Source organism: Oxyura jamaicensis, chromosome 8 (genome assembly GCF_011077185.1).
Source record: "Oxyura jamaicensis isolate SHBP4307 breed ruddy duck chromosome 8, BPBGC_Ojam_1.0, whole genome shotgun sequence".
Lineage (NCBI taxonomy): Eukaryota > Metazoa > Chordata > Aves > Anseriformes > Anatidae > Oxyura > Oxyura jamaicensis.
This window is the reverse complement of record NC_048900.1, coordinates 28,092,096-28,107,451: the sequence shown is the minus strand read 5'-3', so window position 1 is coordinate 28,107,451 and position 15,356 is coordinate 28,092,096. Positions and strand designations below refer to the sequence as shown.

General features: G+C 43.5%; 1 protein-coding gene across 1 annotated transcript in view; it reads right to left on the bottom strand.

The window, feature by feature from the left end:
- FGGY (FGGY carbohydrate kinase domain containing) overlaps positions 1 to 7,368 on the bottom strand; it is a 183,681-nt gene extending 176,313 nt beyond the window's left edge. The window contains exon 1 of the mRNA XM_035332752.1: positions 7,246 to 7,368. The gene's annotated coding sequence lies outside the window, so the exon portion shown is untranslated. The remainder of the gene's footprint in view (positions 1 to 7,245) is intronic.
- Positions 7,369 to 15,356: the final 7,988 nt, after the last annotated feature.

Here is a 15,356-nt window from a genome sequence, read left to right as displayed (position 1 = left end):
TACGTGTTCAGCTCATTACCCATGTGGGAATGAGGGAGTGAGAATGCATTGTTTACCCACATAACCACTCTGAAACGAGCAGATTTTTCCCCATACTGCTGTACTGCTTTTCTCCTGTCTTGACTCCAACAAGATAACTTGCAAATAATATTCTATGACCATTCTGCTCAGTAGTAACTTACCTTCAGAGTTAAATAGACTAGTGACTACATACTTAAGTACAAAAATGCATGTATATGTATGCAGGGCCAAGCTCTGAATAGGAATTCCTATACTCACATCCAACTGTGTGAAATTCTCACCTTGCTGGCTTCAAACTCAGGATGTCACCCTGGGTACTGAAAAACTTCTTGGTCTGCTACTCCCACAGCTCTGAGGAGTCCAGTTGTCACTAAAGTCCATTAAAATCTCTGTTGTAAAGCCAAAAATGCACTACAATCTGTTTACCTTCAACCAGCTCAAACAACAAAGACTCAGAGATCTGATCTTTTCATTGCATGCATGCAGCCTTAAGGAAAGAAATCTAGAAAGAGCACCACTTATTTTGACTAAGTGACTCTAGAAGAAATGGGGAAAACAAAGCCATGGCAGCTTGCCCTGGGACTGCTGAGATGATTGTGATATGATACAGCATGCAGATGTGAGAATGCTCTGGAAAGGACTTAGCTCGGCCTGATAGTCTAGCAATGCACGGCTTAAGGTATTTTAAAGACCAAGCTGCTGGAAATGAATAGCGTGCAGCTCTCACAAAGCTAACTCGTCAAGATGTTTAGCAGATTTTTCAGAGAACCTAGGTCATCTCCAAATCACTGGGAGATTCATCATCTAAAATTCCCGAGAGCGTTGTGGAGGATGAGCCTGTCAATACTACGCATTTTGACAGGAGTTTTGCTTTTGATGCCATTATAAACACATATTGTCCCTATCTCACATGCTAAATTTTCACTTGAGTTTAACATTTTTCTCTAAACCTTTCCCCTCTTTTCAATTTGAAGAGGTCTTACTTATAAGAGGTATTAAAACCTGGGCTATGACCTCAGGAATACGCAGCTTTAAATCAGACCTCTCTCCCCCTCTCAGCGTCCCGCTCTGAAGACTCTGTGCCATGAACACCTCCGTGGTGAACACCTCTGCCACCACACAGACAGGTTCTGTAGAGGAGAAGAAAGTTGGCCTTCTGTGGATACCGCAAACCTTTGTCCAGGTCTTGCTTTCAAGGCAGGAGCAGGAGCAGCAGCATTTCCCCTTTGGTGCATGAAAGCACTTTCCTTCCCATGCATAAGCGTGGGGTTTGTGGACACGCCGGGAGATGAACGTTAATTTCAGTGCAACATTTCTCATCTTGCTGCCTTTTAAAACTAGGGGAAGACTGTGCTGTTACTGTTCTACTGACTTTAAACAAGCTCTTTCATTTTGGTGCCTTGTGCAGGGCTTTTTGCTTTGCCTTTGGCTTCCTTTTGACTTTGATTCTTTTGTGAGAGTTTTTATCCCCCTTCTAAATGTCCCACCCACTCAGCATCACTTCAAATGAAAAGATTAGATGTCAACTAGACTCCAAGTACAGAATTAAAGAGAACAACAAATTCTACCAAGGGTCTCGCTCAGACTGTAAAAATAAAAGATGAGTTTGTATTGGCAAGGGCTTCTCTTGATCTGTTAATATCAAGGAAGACAAAATTATCTGTGTTCTTTGTGAAGCAGCAGTTGTTTTAGTGGGGAAGGAAGCCAAGACAGCTGTTAGATAGTTCAGTACAAAATACTGACAGCGACACACCAACAACAACACCAGCAGTGAGGGACTCAGCCAAACCGCCAAAACACCGAGCGTTATTAACGGTGCTGCTTTTAAATGATTTGACAAATTGCAATAATTGAAAAATTTTCGAACAGAGCCGAGGGCACCTTTTCAGCCCGACTTGGCCTACAGAGTTTACAAAAATACTACAGGAAGAGCAGCAAAATCTCTCAGATACAGAAGACACTGCTGAGATCAAGGAAGCAGGTCTTGGTCGGCGCTCAAGATGAGCGCAGAAGGAGCCGTCCTGGTTCAGCTTGGAGGCAGCACTTCTGCTCTGTTGAGGAAGGCGAGGCCGTGAGATTTCAACAGCTTTTGAGGAGTCCTTGGTTCACGCTACTTGAACGAATGGCTTTGTCCACATGACCTGCAGCATGCCCAACCCCATGACAAAGGATTATGAAATCATTTTTTCCACTTCCTTCGGGCAGGATGAAAGACGGCGTGCACCGCGGCCAGAGCAAGCAGAGGTTCCTGGCTGGGACCTTGCTCTCACCCTGTCATCTTGCTCTGGTGACTTGACCTCTCCTGCACATAATTTTCCCCATTTATTCTAACTTCCCAGCAAGCTTTTATTTGCAAATCTTCGAGACTTTCAGATGAAGCCAGTATCTAAACACAAGGAACGTAACTCCGCTTTCAGTCACCCTTTTCCTACGCACCACCAGGAGTAAATAGGGTGGCACGATGCAGCTAATACACACCGCCTGCTAGGCTCAACAGCAGACGGTGGGGAGCAAAGTTTGGCCCATCAGCTCATCAAACAGCACAAGCTCCAACCACCAGTGCAATGCAGGCTGCAAGAAACTTGCACTCTGGCCTGGTTTGGAAGGCTTCATGTCCAATTTCTCCCTGTTCTGGCCCCTGGGTCCTCTGGAAAAGGTTTCTTTTACTCAACTGCACCCTTCTACATGGTACATTACTTTTCCCTCCAGCTGCACCTTCAAAGCTTTGCAAACTCCAATTACTGTCTAAATTGCATTTATGGAGAACAAACAAAAAAAAAAAGTAATATTCTTTGAGTACAAAATTACATGTTGGCGTTTTCTTACAGATTTGCATCACAGAAGAACTTGGAGGGGAAAAAAAAAAGAAAAGCCCCAACTTAGCTTTAAGTAACTGCCTTTGTCCTGCATCAACGGATGGAATAGAGAGCGGAGCATGATCCATTTCTGTAATAAAGACCAAGACCCACAGCTCTGATGGAAATTAAGGTCCTCCACCCTTCCAACAGAAAGCTCCCACTGATGCTATGGGCCTGTTCCACAACTGGATTCAGCCCTAGATCTCCCCAGACGCTCATTGCTTGTATTTGTAGAGAAGTTACAATGACCACCCTTTTTCACAGCATTGCTGAATCCAGCAACCTTCCCTGCAACCCCCAGCCCCCTTTTATAAGGGATGCATCACATCCTAAACTCTGTAACAGATGTTCTTTACAAGGCAAGAATGATTTACAGGGGTTTGTGCACAGGGAACTCACGCTTTTGAAAACCCTGGTTTTGCATGCATATACAGCTCGCCTGCAGCACCCACGGTCAGACTCGGTGAGAATTCCTGAGATCCTCTAACCTGCGAGTGGGAACTTTCCCATGACAAAAACTGATTTCACAATCCAGTGAGTAAACAGAATTCTTAGAATTCAAAACCCTGTAGAAATACTTAAATATCCACAGCAAAATTCACTTTCAGGGTACATTATTTCAAATTTCAACTTTACGCATTTTTTCTGCATTTTTTTTCCCACTCCTTTACTCAGCAGATTAAAGATGACCTTCCCAAACTTTAATGATGTCGGTCACTAATTTGTGGAAGATGAACGTAAAGTTGCAGCTCAAACAGCAACATCACCTGACAAAGCCTTTGGCACTATAGACCTAGAAGAAAACAAACAAACGAACAAAACCACAAACAAACAAGCAAAACAAAACCAAAAAAACACTTTTCTGCAATTTCTCTTCGTATTTTCAACAGCTGGATATTACGCTGTATTCAGATGCAGGTCCAAACATAAATAGCAGTTTCTCTACTGACCCACATACTTGGCCTGTACCCAGAGTCTTTTAAGATGCTTCCATTAACTGCAGAGCAGTGTCAGGTATTTCTCTAGTGTGATCTTATTTATGAGGTTCTGTTTCCAAAACAGGACTAGACCAACCGGAGTTGGGCTCTTTACTCGCAGTTGAAAGCCTCTCCCCCCCATCCTCCATGGGAATATACCTTTATCCTCAATATCTTTCATGGCTGCTGACATCTTATTTCCAGTTCTTATTGTCCGTCCGCTTCCTCTCTGGCTACTTCTAAATGCTTCTGCTCCCAGAGGCACACCGCGTCCCTCGACAATCCCCACTGCCTGCACAGCTGAACTGCAGCCTAGCTGGCAGAAGGCTGTTTCTCTGGGGGTTATGGCTCCTCCTTTACCTTTTCATCCCCAAAAATAACTTGGCTGCTTTTTATATCTATTCTGAATGAACTACAGTTATCAACACCTCTGGATTGAGTGAAATATGAAGGAAAGAGGAGAAAAGCCATAACTGATGAGGAAAAGTGGGAAATCGAGAATCAGTGAAGAAAGCTGAAGTTGAAGCTGGAGCACACGGCTGCACAATTATATTTGTGAATATTTTGTAAGTTCAGTTACTGTATGTTTGACTCATTTGGTCTGTGAAATCTCCAAACCAGACAAATCAGAGTAACTGAATTAATCTAAGTACAAAAACCATGGCCCAAATCCTCTGGCCTTTATCTAGGGAAGTCTTTTATTGGAGCCTTCAGCTGGAAAGAAACTGCAAGAATTTGTGGCTGTGGAGCGTGCAGTTACAATAAATACATAATTCATCATGGAGAGGTTTGTTAAAACTGTTAGGAATAAAATAAATGTTCTTCTTTCCTACTGAAAAGAGATGTCAGTTTTTCTCTTAAGATTACTCAAAGAGCTAGCCAGGCAGAATAAAGGCTTATTACATTAGAAAGCATATAGAGCCCTTTTATGAACTCTGGCTGCAGCCATTCTCTTTGTGAGACTCTTTGTTTCAATTTGTTTTTCAGCAGCTGTATCTGATCTGTATCTTGCACACTTTCATCCTGCAACAAAACACAGCTGCAGCGACTAGAAATCCCTCATCTGTCCATCTGAGCACATTCGCACGGAGGGGACAGGTACCCACGAGAAACTCCAAACCTGACTTATGGGTGTTAAAGGCAATACGTAATTTTAGATTGAGTCACGAGGTCTGGCTATCTCTCTGTTCATCATTCCTGGAAGTGTGAACAATAGCCCCATCTCAAGAAAGATACAAAAGTTCACCGACATAAAGTGCATGCAATTACTGGCATAGCAGAGTGACCACGCTTGCCACCCCTTGAAAATGGACTTTTAGGACAGAAATACTCTGCTTTCAAATGCAGAATAGAAAACTAATCACTATGTGGTTAATCTAAGCCTTTAATTCTGAGAAATCCTTGACACACAAGCGGCAAGATCACAACCGATGCGCAACAATTTCAAGCATCTCCTTGCCTGATTTACGAAGACATTATCACAGTTGAAATATTGCAGACTCCCACCACGCATAACGTGCATGTTAATGCTCCTTTCAGACAAAGATGCCTCAAGAGAAAACAGCACTTATGTAAATGCATCCACATCTTCCTTACCAGGTGAGATGAGCTTTTAGAAATCATGTAGGGGGCCATGTACTTACACATGGGGTTTCTGAAATACCACCTTCCACAATTAGAGTAGGAGAGGAGACCTAGTGATATTTGCAAGCTTGAGATGGGGAATACAGAAGACAACACGTGGGAACAAGTTTTACAAAGTAGGGTTGCAATGAATTCAGTGCATCTCAGACACCAGAGGAATATCATGATCACCACGAACATACCTTCTTCTCCTCACCCCCTTCCCAAAAAAATCAGGAGGGACATGAACATGCTAGGACTGATGGACTTGCCATCTCCCCCAAAAGTATTCCCTGACTTGAAGTTTCCTAATTCTGTGGTGGAGCCCTCTCCTTCCTGCCACAGGTGCCGGTCAAGGGCTGCTGAAGAATCCCACAGCTGCCAATCGTGATTTACAAAGAGGGAGCTAAGATACACTAACGACTGTGACTCTTACCACTAATTACCACTTATTCAGGCACTAATGGACTGCATCGGCCAGCACAAGTCTAACGCAAAAGCCTTTGCTGTTTGAAAAGAACCATTTTAATTTATTAAACATTGTGGATCTCAGGCACTGATAATGGTAAACATGCCCGCAATTAAAAAAGGAGAGTACACAGCAACACCAGCTGCACCTGCCTGACTGGCCGTATTTGACCTGGACTGCACTTGCAAATTGTACCGGTATACTTACTTTTGAGTTCAAATAAGAATAGCAAAAATACTAAACTGGTAAACAGTGACCCCTATTTCAGATATCATATATTCGGATTACTTCCTCTTACTTCCATCATTTTGGTTTGCATCCTTTAAACAAGATTTAGATGCCGAGGAAACCTTGTGTCCTGCAGAACTGCTAGAAGCCTCAAGAGAAACCACGAGTTCAGTGCGTGAGAAGGAAGTCAGTAACACAACCTTGTTCCCTTCCAGTTTTGCACCCAAGAATAGTAAAGCCATGCCTCTTTTGAAGTTACCAGTTCAAATCCAGTCTTGGCAGTGACTTAAAGGCCTTACTGAAGGTAGCCAAAATAATAATAATAAAAAAACACGTATATATATATCCCATGGAAGATTCTGCCACTGATATTTGCTTTTCTGCTAATCAGACAGAAAAGCAAAATATCAAATGCTTCACAGAATGGAAATTCTGAGTTATTTTTAGCTGAAAGCATTAAAATTAGTTCATTAAGAATTTCTATCTTATAATGTCAAACCATTCATATCTATAATTAATCTTTAATATCATAGTAATTTTTAGAGGCTAGAAAGAGCTTAACTCTAAAACAAGGAGTCAAAATGAAAGTCGCTATTTCATTCTCAAGTAATATCAACATTTCCGTTGAAAACTTCATCAAAATGAACTTCCCCCAAAATTCTAATTCTGCCAAAACAGCATTTTCCAAAAGAAATGTATTCAGAGAGACAGAGAGAGAGAGAAATTGAAAGAGGAAAAGCTAGCTGCCTGGCAGAACTCGACCTCTCTACAAACAACAAAGCCAAGTCAAATCCACCCACCCTCCTTCCCCCTCACAACTGCTGCCTCTCGCAATTTGATTACAAATCTCAGGACATGCTGCGGTTTTGCTTCAAGCTGTTGGTCCTGGAGTCAGGCTGGTTACAGGAATACCCCATGGCTTGCCTACTCTAGAAAGGATTTTCTCAGAAAGAATTTGTTCAGACAGAAATATCAGTAGATCTGTCTTGGCAAACAGCTACAACGGACATGCGGCTTGTTCCAGCAAACAGAGTTCCCCAGGCTGAATGAGCTCTTTCACCAAACTCACTGCTTTGCTGGTAGAAGCCCGTTCCCAGCACGGCTTCTGCCCGCGGAGCTGTGCGGCCAAGAGGCACGACCTTCGCCTGCTCTTGATGGATGAAGCCGTGGCAGCAGAGCTTTCCAGTGTGCATCGCGGCTCTCATTTAACAAGTGCTTCTCCTGCTTTCAGGACTGAATCTTAAATGCATCTGATAACATCTCGGGACCCAAACTGTGATTTTTTCATTTGTGGGGTTGACAAAAGGCAGGAGTTTAATTAAGGTCCTAAATGAAATCAAATGAAAAAGCAGTGCTATTTCCAGAAAGTGATTTAAATACTCTTTTGGAACTCATTAATTATGTCTTTAAGCCTAACTTTTTACTTACTTTCCATTTTTACACACAAATCACATTCAGATACTCCCTCCTTTCTGAGGAACCCTCACCTAGCCTTTTCAAATTGTGTGAAAACTTCAAAGTTACTTTGATTTGGTAGCTTTTACATGCCCTTGGCACCCCGTTGTCATGGGTGCAATTGACTTCAGTGAGGGGGAAAGCAAAGGAACAAGACGATGCACGTTACACATCCCATTGGGCTGCGGCAGGTATTTCTTAGTGGCCACACGCTTGCAGGGAGGAGGTGCAGGGGAGGAGAGAAGTCAGGTATCCGTTCTGTCAAATCAAAAGGTGTTTCCGGGTCACCAAAAAATCCCAAAGTTACTCCAAGTTTTTTTCTAGCCTTCTTTTCCACTGCAAAGACCAAAACCTGCCCCGTCAGATGCCAGCCAGGCTGTTACTTGTTTTGTTGCGGTGTTGCTAAGAAGCAGGGCTGTTTTTGCTTACTTGCCTCCCTTGGGCTATTTCACAACACTTTGTAATATACACTGCTCTTTTTTGTTACACATCTGGTTTCGATTTTAGGTTTCAGAACCCCCTCTGAAAACTGAGATATTAGTTTTTCATATCTATCATCTAGACAAAGTGCATCAGCCTGTCAAACTGAGTGCACCGGTGAGACGCGTTTAACCCTCTCAAGTAACACTCAAGTTACCCTCCAAAAAAGCTCTTTTCATTTGATGACGAATTCAGGAGGTAGAAGCAGCTCAAATATTTTGTCTAATTTGCTGTGTGAAATCAGCTGCAACCACCATTAAATTTTAGGTATGAAATAAAATTGCCCATTTCTTGAAGCCATTACATGGGATAGGAAACCCTCACGCCTCGCAAACCCTAGCAGGGAGCGAGCCGGGCGGTGGATTAAATGACCATCACCCCAGCAGATGCTCGACAACCTCTCTCAAAACCTCTAGCCTTTCGTTTTCATTGGAAGCAACTACTCACAGGAAAGCAGCTAGCTAGCACGAGGAGGGGTTCTCCTGTGTCTCTGTGAAATAGTGTCGCTGGATGTCAGAGCAACCCTGTTTGTGCTCTGGGATGGCTGCAGACACGGCCTCCAGGCCCTGCAGCGCAGCCAGGCTGAGGTACCCGTGCCTCCAGCTCCAGGTAGGCCACATCCACACCTCACAACCCACCACCACCATCAGTGCTGCTCACAGAGAGCTTTTCCTCAGCACCGATCCACATACGAACAAACTGATGAGGGAATACGTAACACAAATTCCTGCTCTGCTGATACCCCTAAGCCAAACGATCCTGCTGTAAGTCCTCCCCAAAAGCTGTTCTCGACACTCTGCAAGCAAAGCTCTGCCCGAGGAGGTGGGCAGAGCTAACTGTGTTTCTTTAGTCTTCACCCATCTGGTCCCAGCATCATTTAAAGTCGCAATTAAAATTTATATCACTAAGCTAAGGTCACTCAGAAAACTTGTGCCAAGAACTACATACATCTGACACCCTACAGAGAAAAGAAACTGTTTCTGCTTTATCTCGACAGTTTGCTTTCCCCACCACCCTAAGGATTTGTCTCTGTGCCCTTCTTAAGCCACTCTGGTAACTAGCTGACCCTATAAAGTTTTCTCTCTACAGCTCAAGATTGTATTTTTCTTTATTTTTTGAATGAATAAAGCCTGTTTTAATCAAGTAAATCTGTATCGAGGCTGGACCTCTGCCTTTCAAATCATACAAGCTTTGTACATCGCTGTTTCTTGTCTCTGTACAGGTCTAAATTCACAGCCAGCCTTCCGAAACAATGCACAGAAAGCCCCACTCCCTCTCTGGGGCCTTCAAACCCATCCATTCCCTCTCCCACTTGGTTAACTTCCTCTCTTGCTTTCTGAAGAGCTGCTTCACAGTCTCCTTCCCCCACTTTGCATGTACAAATACGTCAGGGCATCCTCCTTTCCTAATAGGACCAACAGGTTTTGCAGCTCCTGTGCAAGGCCCGGGCCGTTCACTCTCCCAGCCTGGCAGGCTCTGGCACGTGTGGTCCTCCCAGGAGCACCATTGCTCGGGAAGCCCAGTAGCACAGCAGGTTTGAAGGACACAGGTCTCTCTAAGCATCACTGAAATTGTCATTTAGAAAAAATACCAGATAATTAGAGCCAGGTCAGGCACCCACACTTGGGGATGGAAGAGATGCAGGCTGCTGTGGGCTGCCCACTGGGAGCTGGGGTAAGCCACGCAGGACTCACAGGTCGGGAGAGTAACAACTCTTTTTTACTCTTCATACTTGTTCATCTACTTCAGCAACACCTGACTGAACCCAGTTAACCTAAATCCACGAACTTCTCCCCTTAAACCTTAACTAATATACAATTCAAGTCAGCTTTTCACCCATGTCCCGAGATCTTGTGGAGTCTCCTTCTCTGGAGATATTCAAGGCCCGTCTGGACGCCTACCTGGGCAACCTGCTCTAGGGAACCTGCTTTGGCAGGGGGGTTGGACCCGATTATCTTTTGAGGTCCCTTCCAACCCCTCCAATTCTGTGATTCTGTGATCTATCTCAGCAGTGTTGGACATCCACATTGAAAGGGGAATTGATAATGCTGAGGTTCATATTGTTAAAGAAATTTGGAGAGATATTTGTTTCATGGACATACCGTGCTTTCCTAAACAGTATAGGATGAAGGTAAGAGAGAAGGACTCCACCATGGAGGAGTTGTATATTTTTAAAACTACACAAACTCCAAATCTTGCAGATTTTAGAGACGCACTAAGCTCAGGCCATGCTACCAGTGGCTGTACCTCAAGGTGACACCCCAGTGCCGTGGGGCCTCTTTCCTCACAGGACACTGGGAGAAGCTCAGCAGACAAAGGGAGAGGTCTGAAGGACAGCTAGGGATGTTCTCCACCCCACCACCTCCTTGCCCAACTTTCTCCCACCTGCTGCCAGGAACAGCAGAAGCCAGCAGAGCAGGGGGCACACGGTGAGCCCAGGGTCAGGCAGCAAGCCCTCCTCTGGTACACGGACTCTCAAAAGCTGGCTTAGGACTAATTGCTACAGGGTCTTCATGGTCCATATAATCACAGGCATTGTGATCCTGTGGTGGAGTGGAAATTAAGATCATATGGGACAAAAAGTCTGAGGAAAATCCTCATGATAAAGCATACAGTGGGTCTTATCATTCCCCTTTCATAGCTTTTTTAGATGTTCCAGGGATATATGAAACAAAGGTATTAATAGTGCTAAGCCACATCTTTCCATGTCCTTGAATCAAATCTGAACCAACCCAAAAGCCTGGAGCCCGCATATCAAGTTATCTCCGGGGGGGGCGCCCCCGCGGGGGGGGGTTTTTTTTTTTTTTGGTGTGGTTGGGCTCTTCCCTCCGCACAGCCTCTCGCCAGTTCAGCCCTGGAATGCTTCAGGCAGCTCCCTCCACCCAGCAAGAGCCCTGCCCAAAATGCTATCCTCCTGCTGGCGTGAGCTCACCGTGACCTTTCAGCAAGGCCCAGCCCTCCGTCCCTCCTCATGTTTGGAGAGGCTTGTGGAGCAGTGCCTTCTTTTCGGCTTGTGTGCTTCATGCTTAACCAGTTAATATCTCTTCCTGCAAGGCAAAACAGTGCTCAGTGCTGTACCAGCTCAGGCAAGCAGCTTGTCCTGATTGATGGATCATGGGTGAGGAGAGGGTTAAGAATATCACAGAGCAGTGGGGACATAAGAGAGCTTGGTCTGGAAGCAGTTTAAGTAACCTAAGGAGAATCTGATACAGACCAAAGACACACAAGTACAGATGCATTTAATAGAAGCCTCTCTCTGCTCGAGATCTACAGCTGAGACTCATGCAGCAAAATGTGCTGTTTGGAACATACTGTGCTCCAACCACGATGGCTATGGGAGGAATTGGAGCCAGTATTATGTGCTGGTGCTGTTAAGTACTCAATGTTCACTTAGCACACACGTTTGGGGAATGTATATTTGTGCATACATTTTGGGATGCAGCACATCTCATTGTAAACTTGGACAGCAGCTTGCTCTTCGATCTAAGAACTGGTCTCTTAAGAAATCCCAGCATTGTGCAACTATGGGCAAAGCCCCACTCTGTTCCAGCCGCAGCTGAGCCAGGTTAAGAGGTTACCACCTCCAGCCTGCCCACAGCTGTTTATCCACTGCCCCCCATTAGGGGTTACCACCCTTTTCAATGAGCCAAATAACTGCATGTGCAGACACTCCCAAATCTGGCTCTGTCAGAATGATCCAGCTTAGCTTGAAAGATTTTAAGTAGGTTTATTGTTTGGGCTTTTTTTTTTTTTTTTTTTTTCTCAGCTAGCTCATGTTGAGAGTGACAGTTTCTTGACTCTATTCAGCTGCAACTGGAATAGCATCTGACCATGCTCCAATAAAACTGTTGCAAAATTACATCTGTCAGTCTCTTCAATCAAAGCCTGTGGGACTCATTTAAGGATAATGCAGTTAATATTTGTTCCCTCAACATTCTTTTGTTCCCCAAACATTCTTTTGTTCCCTAGGTTTTAGTGGAAATTTAAATATCTCATGGCAAACTGAACACTTTTGCCAGCCTGTATTCTCCACCACTTGTTTAAGGATATCTAAGACAATCAGTGCTCTGAAGAAGCTATCACAAGAATCTCCCCAGTGCCTCCGTATTCCAGAGGATTTATAGTTTCCCTTAGGTGCAGAACTGCAAGATTCCAGTAGGTCACTGGGGAACCTTAGCAGAGACTGTCAATCCATTTACACTGTTAGCATTATTACTTTACTGCACTTTCAATTCTTGGCATGTGGGACTTAGAAGACTTGTCAAGCTTGGGCCTCACAAACCTATGCCAGGATGCAGAAAAGGTAGTTTGGGGAGACAAAAATATTTGCTTCTCTGACCTCTGTGTTTGGCTCCCAAGGAGTTTGATTTGTATTCACGGCTGTGCATGTGCTCTCAGGCAACACACATAGCTGAGGCCAATTGTATGAGATTGGAGTACAAAGAGAAGCCCTACTTCGGCTCTGACATTTAGCAAGCCAAGAGGTTTGAAAATAGAGCCAAGTCAATTGCCTGGCTTGGCTGTATGAACCAAAACACAAGCCTCGCCACTGGAATTGATTATATACACATGAAAAGAAAATACATAAAATGATACATAAGGTTCTTGTAACCTCCAGGAGCTGATGCCAGAATATGCTCGTTGGCTTGGTCCTTCCCTGGCTCAATACCACAACTGAGCACTGAGCTCAGCTGAGGCCATGCTTAAGTTTTCATCAGATTAACTCTTCAGCGCAGGTCAAAGCACCCCTTTTCGCATGCTTTAAGATCTAAGTTTTCCCTCAGGCCCCCAGGGAAAGTAGTAGCTGACTATATGAATACAGGATTTATAGCCCTTAAAGCTGGTGCAAAAGGTGCTATAGCTGCCCACAAGAGGCAAGTAAATTGAGTTAAATGAGATTGGGAATCTACACAGCGGAGTAACCAGGAGAGTGTTAATGCAAAATCCTTCATGAGCCAGCCTTACATAAAGTGCATTTTTCCTCTGATACAGATGCCATTTATCTCTCAACATAAATCGGGGTCTTTGACTATGCATTTCTTTGCTTAATTACACTTAACACTTTAGATAGGAAGCTTAATCCACTCTGACTACTACATTGATTTAAACAACAAAAACCAGCAGGTACTGAAAAGTGTCATTTCTTGGAAGAATATGGATTATTAAAAATACTCTTTCCAATGCAAATATTTGTGCCTTTCTGTGGTATCTCACCATTCTCCAGACAGATAGTTTTTTCCTCAGTTTGAAGTATTTGATATGATTATTTGATATGATTAACTTACCAAGCAGCACTTAATGCTTTCAGGAAGGGCTTGAAAGCAGATATTTTTATTTTACCAAATTTTATTACAATAACAGGGAGACTCAACATTTCCCTGGAAATGAGCAGAGCTAACAAGATGTTAAGTGTTTTCCAGTAACCCTTGTGCCAGGTGCTATTGGAAGCTTTCTGAAAATATCACTAATGAGTTCCTTTGAAAAATGAAAAACGCCTTTATCCAAAGAGCTCAGAAAGTGAGTTTCCTCAGCTAGTTTTACTTGTGGATAAGCACCTTTCCATTCTGAAACACCAGACCTAAGGGCTTGAAGCAAATAAAATGTTCCTGCAGGATGGACAGAAGCAAAGGGTAACATTGTGAGAGCCAGTAATTGGTATGCTACCTGTTGGACTCATTTCTAATCCCCAGAGTTTCTTGGCAATACACTCAGCCTCAGTGTCTTTCTGCATGGTCGTATTGGCCGTGCCTGCAAAACTCAACTCACAGCTTGCTTTCCACAGCAGTGGAGTCCAACGTTTGGGTCCATCGTAGAATATTCTAAGGAACATGCTGCTCTTGTGCCAGTTGATAGAGGTAAAATGATCTCATCTTTAGGATTAAAAAAAACAACTAACCAGACAAACAAACAGAACACAACAGACAAACACACACACACACAAAAAAAGACCCTCATCTTCACAGGTGTTAAGCCATGCCTGGGTTGTACTCTCCTGCAGAGTAGCTGTCGGATGTTCTCTTTACAGCCCTCTCTTAGACTACTCTGAAGACAAGCAATGTGCTAAAACAAGCCCACAAATCAGCACACACTTCTCAGCCAACAAGAGCTGTGACCAGGCAGAAGTTGCAAACAAAATGCAAAGCACGTTCCACCCCACCTCAACAGTCACAAGATGGGAGAAGCCACAGAAAAACAGAAAGTGTCCTAACTGATGTCAGTTGTGTGCTAGGTGGATTCTGAGACTTTGGGGTGAAGTCTGGCTCCCTGGTACTTTATCCATGTACTTTGCCTCTGCCAACTGCATTGTTCCTTCCATATTTTGGACAAAGAATCCCAGGGAAGTATAGAGACCCGTCCACCCGATAGATGCAAAGTGGTGGGCTACCACTGAAGCACTCTTGCAGCTTCTTGAGTATAGCAAACTCACTTCAGTCAGCTTCACAGCTTTCTCTGACACTCTTCACACAGACATTTATTGCTCAAAGCCTACAGTAATTTACTACCACTACCGTTACTCTTACATCAGCTTCTCTCCAGATTTCAGAAACTCCTGTATTCTGCTCACAGAATGCAGGGAGAGTTCAATAGCACGTTCAGAGTCACCAATTTACTATGAGACTTAGTCTCTTACAATTTAAAGACATGTCATTTCAAAGTGTTTTTGCTTTACAATAAACAGATAATAAACAGATTCTTGGTTTCCTACAATAAAACCAGTAAAGACTATAACTTCAAACATTTAAAAGGGCACACGGGACTGTTCTTTAATTTTACTCTTTGGCTGTGGAATCTGTACTCATTAAAAGTGCCAAGTGAAGATCTGACTAGTATTTGTGCTTTGGAAGTTTACATTTCTGCTCCCTTGCCCCAAACGGAAGGCAAAATGGGCTGATGTGCTCTCACTTTCCATTTCTAGACTTTTTTTATTTCCTGTTGCAATGTGGCACCAAAATGCAAAGTTTGGATTTCCTAGAGTGCAAAGAAACAAGGGGCTAACTACACATACTTCCTTTCAGGAAAAAAAATAAAAAAATAAAAAAATCTTTACAATGGTGCTACATTAGAGATATTAAATACTTTCAGTATTTTATAAACTATGAATTTTGACTACTAAGTAGTAGAAAGAATAGTAAAATGGACCAACTCCTTCCTTGTTATGAACCAGCCTGATGTGCTGCTGATCTGAATATGTAATTCCTTCCCTATTTTGCTGTATTTTTTTCTGCAGAAGCATAAGATATATTA